Here is a 6,796-nt window from a genome sequence, read left to right as displayed (position 1 = left end):
GGAGCAGGTGCAGCTCTCTCCTTACATGGAAAGCAGCCACGACGTCATGTGACGCAGCGAGCTGCCAACAACACAAGCAGCACACACCAGGAAAATGGAGGCAGGTCAGGCTTAGAGGAGCAGCTCCAGCATCACACGACAGAATGATGCTTTAGAAATACTAAACAGCGTTAGGACCATGAGATTTCACGCTAGCTTGGAATAAGAACTCGCAGAATCAGAAATCAGCAGAATCTAGTTGTCTCACGCAGCAGGTGAGTTAAGCGAGAGCAGCTTTGATGGTGCGTTTTCAGGTTTGTTTGTACTAAAACCATCTTTTTTTATTAGGTTTGTTTGATTAAGATATGTTTAATAATGCCGAATTACTGTTAATTTCCAACACCCTATTGGAAAAACAGAAATCCGATGAATCTCCACAGGGGATCTAATGTTGTTATAAATAACAGCGTATCAAATTAAGACTCTGATTCATATAGTTTATTAGCATTTGATAGTATTGTTATGCAAAATGACTATATATTGCTTAGTATGTTTTTGCGTTTTTGATGCTCATCACTGTCTTTCTCAAGTCTTTTGGTTTGGCATTGTCGTCTAAAATGTGCGTTTCATTAAATCGTCTTTTAGCACAAAAGCGGCAGCTGTGAACCCCGCCGGCTCTGACAACCCCCCTCTATTTACCAGCTGCGTGTGCACCGACCCCAAGGGCCTATACTCCCTAATTAGCATATCAACAATATGCTCTGGTCTTAAAGAGCAGTTACCCAAGAATTACAATTTTGTCTTTTTAACTCATCCTCATTTTGTTCCCAAAATTTAGGACTTTCTTACTTAAATGGATACTCCACCCTATAATGGAAAATTTGTCATTAATCATTTACCCCCATGTTGTTCCAAACCCTTCGGAACCCATTTAAGATATCTTGGATGAAAAACGGGAGGCTTGTGACTGTCCCATTGACTGCCAAGCAACTTACACTGTCAAGGTCCAGAAAAGTATGAAAGACATTGTCAGAATTGTCCATCTAGCTTCAGTGGTTCAAACCGTAACGTTATGAAGCGACGAGAATATTTTTTGTGTAATTTACTTGCCAGTCAATGGGACAGTCACAAGCCTCCCGGTTTTCATCCAAAACATCTTAAATTGTGTTCCAAAGACGAACTAGGCTTTTACAGGTTTGGGGGGTATGTGACTAATGACAAAATTTCATTTTGGGCTGGAGCATCCCTTTAAAACTCCATTTGCGCTTACATAAATCTGTATTTAAAATGAATTTCGAATATTGTCCTCACTAGGCCACTTCCTGCGGAGGGTGACATGGACTCTTCCTGCGCCTGAACGAGGGGAGAACTTGTAAGTGACTTGGATTCATACACAAATCTTCATCTTAAATGATTAATTTGCACTCCGTCATGCTCCTTTATCTTTATTGGCTCAGCTCCCCCAAACTCTCTCCTCATTGGTGGAGCCGGAGTGGGCGGAGCTCACCGGAAGCGGCGCACGCTGGTGGCCCCGGATATGAACTTGTCGTTGGACCAAAGCGAAGGGTCCTTGTTCTCCGATGACTTCCTGGATACGCCGGATGATTTGGATATTAACGTGGATGATATTGAGACGCCCGATGACACGGACTCACTGGAGTTCATTACCAATGGCAATGACCTGGAGTGGGAGGGTAAGAACATACTGTTCTTCACGACTCAGGAAAAAGATAGATAGATACGATTCCATTCCATTCATTGGTCCATGGCTTTCAGATGATACACCCATCGCCTCGGCCAAAGCCCCTCCAGCTGACAGCGATGCTGATGGAGAAGGTGTGGACGGGACGGGTGTCAACGGGCGTCTGTGGAGGACCGTGATCATTGGTGAACAGGAGCATCGGATCGATATGCAGGTCATACGGCCCTATCTGCGTGTCATATCACACGGAGGTACGTCATGCTTCAGAATCAAGCAGTTTATATAATCTCTGCAGTGTCCTGAAGTCGCTTCTTCTCTGTTCTTTAGGGTACTATGGCGAAGGTCTGAACGCCATCATTGTGTTCACGGCTTGCTACCTTCCTGACAGCAGCTGCCCAGATTACCATTACCTGATGGAAAACCTCTTTCTGTGAGGAAATGGAAATACTTGACTTAGCATGCACTGTACAATCTTCTAGTTGTGTAATTTTCTTATTTGGCTTCTCTTCTCAGGTATGTGGTGAGCAGTCTGGAGATGCTGGTGGCTGAGGATTACCTGATCATCTTCATGAACGGAGGAACGCCGAGGAACAAGATGCCTGGCATTAGCTGGCTCAAGAAGTGCTATCAGATGATCGACAGAAGGTATGGACATTGTCATCAGTTTAATGCAAAGTGGATTTGAAGAAATTGAGATAAACATCTTTAATCTTCATCCTCAGACTGAGGAAAAACCTGAAATCTCTGATCATCACTCACCCGTCCTGGTTCATCCGCACAGTCATCGCAATTTCCAAACCCTTCATCAGGTAAAAACATATCATTCAACAGGATTTGAAATTGATTAGAGTCACTGAAAAGGCTAAAATATTGGTCAATTAATCTGAAGATAACATAACTTTATTTGTTTCATTATGCAAGGTTCAGACATACTCATCAATGATCTTTAATCCTCTGTCTACAGCGTGAAGTTCATGAATAAGATCCGTTATGTGCACAGTCTGGAAGAGCTGGAAAAGATTGTCCCTATGGATCATATCCAGATCCCCGAGTGTGTCTTACAGTAAGAAGATTTCAAACATATTTTACACAAAATTATAATCTGACGCCAGTTTTTAAGATCAAATTGTCTTTTTTGCAGATTTGAAGAAGAAAGAACGAACGCTAGAAAAGAGAGGTAATCAACAAACTCCTCAAAATTGGCTTATTTGACACTTATTAGATAATGCTTACAGAAACTCACAGTTTACCCAGAATGCTCTTCTCTTTGTAGAATAGAGCAAGAACAGAAAGAGGAGCAGCAACAGAAACCAATCAACCCCGAGAGGTGAGCAAACCAACGAAACGCATTATTATACATGTTTTCGTTTATTCTGCATTAAATAACTGAACAACTCTCTGCCTCCAGGACAACAGCGATTGAAGAACCCGGACTCTAAGCGCACCAGCTTTAAATGTTTTTGTTGTTGTTGTTGTTGCTGATCTTGGACCATTTTTCATATTCCCAAATTATATATTAATACACATTTCAGACGACTCGAAACTGGTCTCAGATCAGCAACAAAGCGGAAACTTTAAGCAAAAGTTGGAGGGTGAGAAGACCAGCTGCTCTCGCTTTCATCTGCAAAGGCACAATTTTAAAAAAGCATCTCCAAATCCACCAACAGATGGCGCTACGTACAGAAATGTGGCTGTTTGCGGTAGCAGGATGACCATCGTGCACTGTAGCCTCTTTGCAGTTATCGCTCTATCCCTGCTTTCTGACCCTTGAGAATGTCTTATAATCTGCCTTTAACTGACGGGTGTCCGTTCAGGATTCGATTGGCGGTGCATGTTGATTTCCAAGCATCTCTGTGCTTCTCTGTGTGTATGCGCCCAAATCGAACGAAACCGTTTTCCATTTTGCTGATTATGTTTCTCTGGAATCCAGTTTTTTTGAATGCTTTCCCCTGTTTCATGACCAGCTTTTGTAAATGATACGTACCAGTCATCTCTGAAAACATTTAGACATTAGCAGTACTTTTATGTTGCCTTATGTTTGCTATGAATATGGCTCAAAATTAAACATTCTGCTATAGGTATGACTACAGTATTGATTTGCTTTTGTCTTTTCTTGATCTTTAGCCTATATCCAGTGCTGAATAGTAACCGGTTACATTTAATCTGAATAACCGAATCATATTTTAGTAAGTGTTTTATTTTGCAGTTATTAAAGTTTTTATGATTTTCATGAACCCCCTGCAGTTACTACATGAACTCATTAGAGAAACCTTGACATAATGTAATGTTTAATGTTAATTACAATGAATGGAATTTTTTTCTTTTTGTATGTTTATATCAAAATGGTACACAATTATCCTTATAAAATAAAGGTGATGAACAAGTTCAAAAATAGTAATCTAATAGTAATCAAAAAGCAGTCTGATTATCTAAAATGTGTAATGTAAGGGATTATGTTACTAAATAACATTTTTGTCATGTACATTGGAATCATTAACAGACTTGAATTGGTAAGTAATCTACCCAGCACTGTAGGCTATATATCTGACTTACTGATATGTTCTGAAAGCTAATTTATGAATGAAAAACCCTGCTTCATGAGGAATCGAATCTTTTTTTGAATATTTTGTTTCGATTCAGTGGCTATGAGCGCGTATCAAATTGGGTAAGTCACGTGATTTCAGCAAACTAGGCTTCGTTACGTCATCACTGTTTCGAATCATTAGAGCGGCGAAACATTGAAACAGCGTCTATAGTTTTCACCTGATCTCAGGTCAGTTTCATAAATTTTTAAACATTTTAACGAGTCATTTGTGTAATTAAAAGAATGATTAGTAAGAAATAATCTCTTACTGGCCTCTATATAGAAGATGCATATAAAACAAATAAAGCAAGCCAGCAAATTAATAATACATTTAATATTAAAAACCATATATCATGCAGACACTTCATATTTAATGGTATTTTATTCTTTTGATTACATTTAATGTAGCATACTTTAAATAAAACATTCTTTATGGGCTTTAAAAGCTGTTTCTATGCATGTTTAAGCCTGAGTTTTGTAGCATTTACACATTTTTGACCAGCAGGTTTCACCAGAGTGCGGTGTTTCGAACGCTTCGAAACAATGAATCATTTTGCGCAGCAATATGGTTCAATTGATTCGAAGCTTTGAAAAGCGTCGTTTCGCCCATCACTGAAACACATAGTAAAAACATTTCCTTTTTTAAATTTAGGAACAAAATGTGGGACTTTCCCTCTCAAACCTGCTGAAAAAAACTGCATATGTTGGTTAGTTAGGTTTTGAAGCTTAAGTCATAAATTAAGCATGTACACATATGTAGCCTATAATGTAGTTTCAGTCAACAAAATTCTAATTTATATTAATATTTTAATTTGATTCCCTTTAAAAGGCAGTTAACATGCTTGCAAGACAATATGAATGAAATATTTGACCTAAATCAAAAAATAACAGACAAATGACACAATCATGCACATTTCTTTCCTCATTATTCAGGCAGGTTTCTTCTTAAAATCTTAAGTTTAATTTCCTTAATGTCTGGAAAAAAGCAAAAACACAATCATGTTTAAATACTCTGCAGAGTGCTCCACAATTATTTGCCCTCTTAATCATTTTGATTTTTCATTCAAAATTCTAACCTTGAATTAAAAATAATAATGCTAAGTGAAATCAAATGTATATTTCACTGCTATATGTAAATATACTATTAGAATAAGCAAGGCAAGGCAAGTTTATTTATATAGCACATTTCGTACACAATGGTAATTCAAAGTGCTTAATAAAAGAAAGTAAAATAATAATGAAGAAAAATAATACAAAAATAAAAACAAGCAATTTTAAAGCTTTGGAAATGATTTAAAAATTGACTTATTTAAAATGAATTTAAAACAGTTAAAAATGTAAATTATTTTACATAAAATGCAGTGAATACGTAAAATACAGTGCAATCGGTTCGGACATTGCACAGTGCTCATTCAATAAATGCACAGCTAAACAGATGAGATTTAAGTCTAGATTTAAATGTGACTAGTGTTTTAGCACATCTGATCTCTTCTGGAAGCTGATTCCAACTGAGGGCAGCATAGTAACTAAAGGTGGACTCCCCTTGTTTTGTGTGAACCCTTGGTATTTCTAACTGACTCGATACTAAAGATCTGTCCTAGGTCATTTAGTGACTTATATACGAGTAAAAGTACTTTAAAATCAATCGTAAATGTAACTGGAAGCCAGTGTAAGGACCTGAGGACTGGTGTGATATGCTCAGATTTTCTGGTTCTAGTCAGAATCCTGGCAGCAGCGTTCTGGATGAGCTGCAGCTCTCTAATGGTCTTTTTGGGAAGGCCGGTGAGGAGCCCATTACAATAGTCCACCCTGCTGGTGATAAAGGCATGAATAAGTTTCTCCAAGTCTTGACTTGAAACAAAACATCTAATTCTTGCAATGTTTTTGAGACTATTAATTCCAACTATTAATTTCATCAATGCATTGGCAGAGGGAGTCAATGGGGCTGTAGTCATTTGGAGATAAGGCTAGGTAAATCTGGGTATCATCAGCATAGCTGTGATAGGCAATTTGGTTCTTTCTCATTATTTGACTTAGTGGGAGCATATACTGTACAGGCTAAACAAGAGCGGTGCAAGAATTGAGCCTTGTGGGACTCCGCATGTCATGGACGTCCACTTAGACTTATGCTCTCTTAGACTCATATAATAGCCACTCCGTTTTAAGTATGACCTGAACCATTTGAGTACCATCCCAGAAAGCCCGACCCAGTTTTCCAGTCTCTCTATTAGTATGTTATGATCGACAGTGTCAAACGCAGCACTGAGATCTAGCAATACCAGCACCGATATTTTGCCAGAGGCAGAATAAAAAAAAAAAAAAACTGATTTATTCTATTTCTGTGTATATCCAGTACTTAATATTGTCATATATTTTATTTTCAGAAGCAGCTCTAAACAGTAAAAAGTGTAATTGTTGAGTTGAAATCGATGCTGACTCATCAAGAAAAACTGTGCCGTCATCATCTTATTCTCAGTGTCAGTGGAGTCAGATCAATAATATTACTGAATATTATGTGTTCACAAACAAGC

At 38.1% G+C, this 6,796-nt stretch overlaps 1 pseudogene; it reads left to right on the top strand.

The window, feature by feature from the left end:
* The first annotated feature begins 1,293 nt into the window (after positions 1 to 1,293).
* Positions 1,294 to 3,769, top strand: LOC113087088 (caytaxin-like; annotated as a pseudogene).
* Positions 3,770 to 6,796: the final 3,027 nt, after the last annotated feature.

Source organism: Carassius auratus, unplaced genomic scaffold, assembly GCF_003368295.1.
Source record: "Carassius auratus strain Wakin unplaced genomic scaffold, ASM336829v1 scaf_tig00044525, whole genome shotgun sequence".
Classification (NCBI taxonomy): domain Eukaryota; kingdom Metazoa; phylum Chordata; class Actinopteri; order Cypriniformes; family Cyprinidae; genus Carassius; species Carassius auratus.
This window is presented reverse-complemented; position numbering and strand designations above follow the sequence as displayed.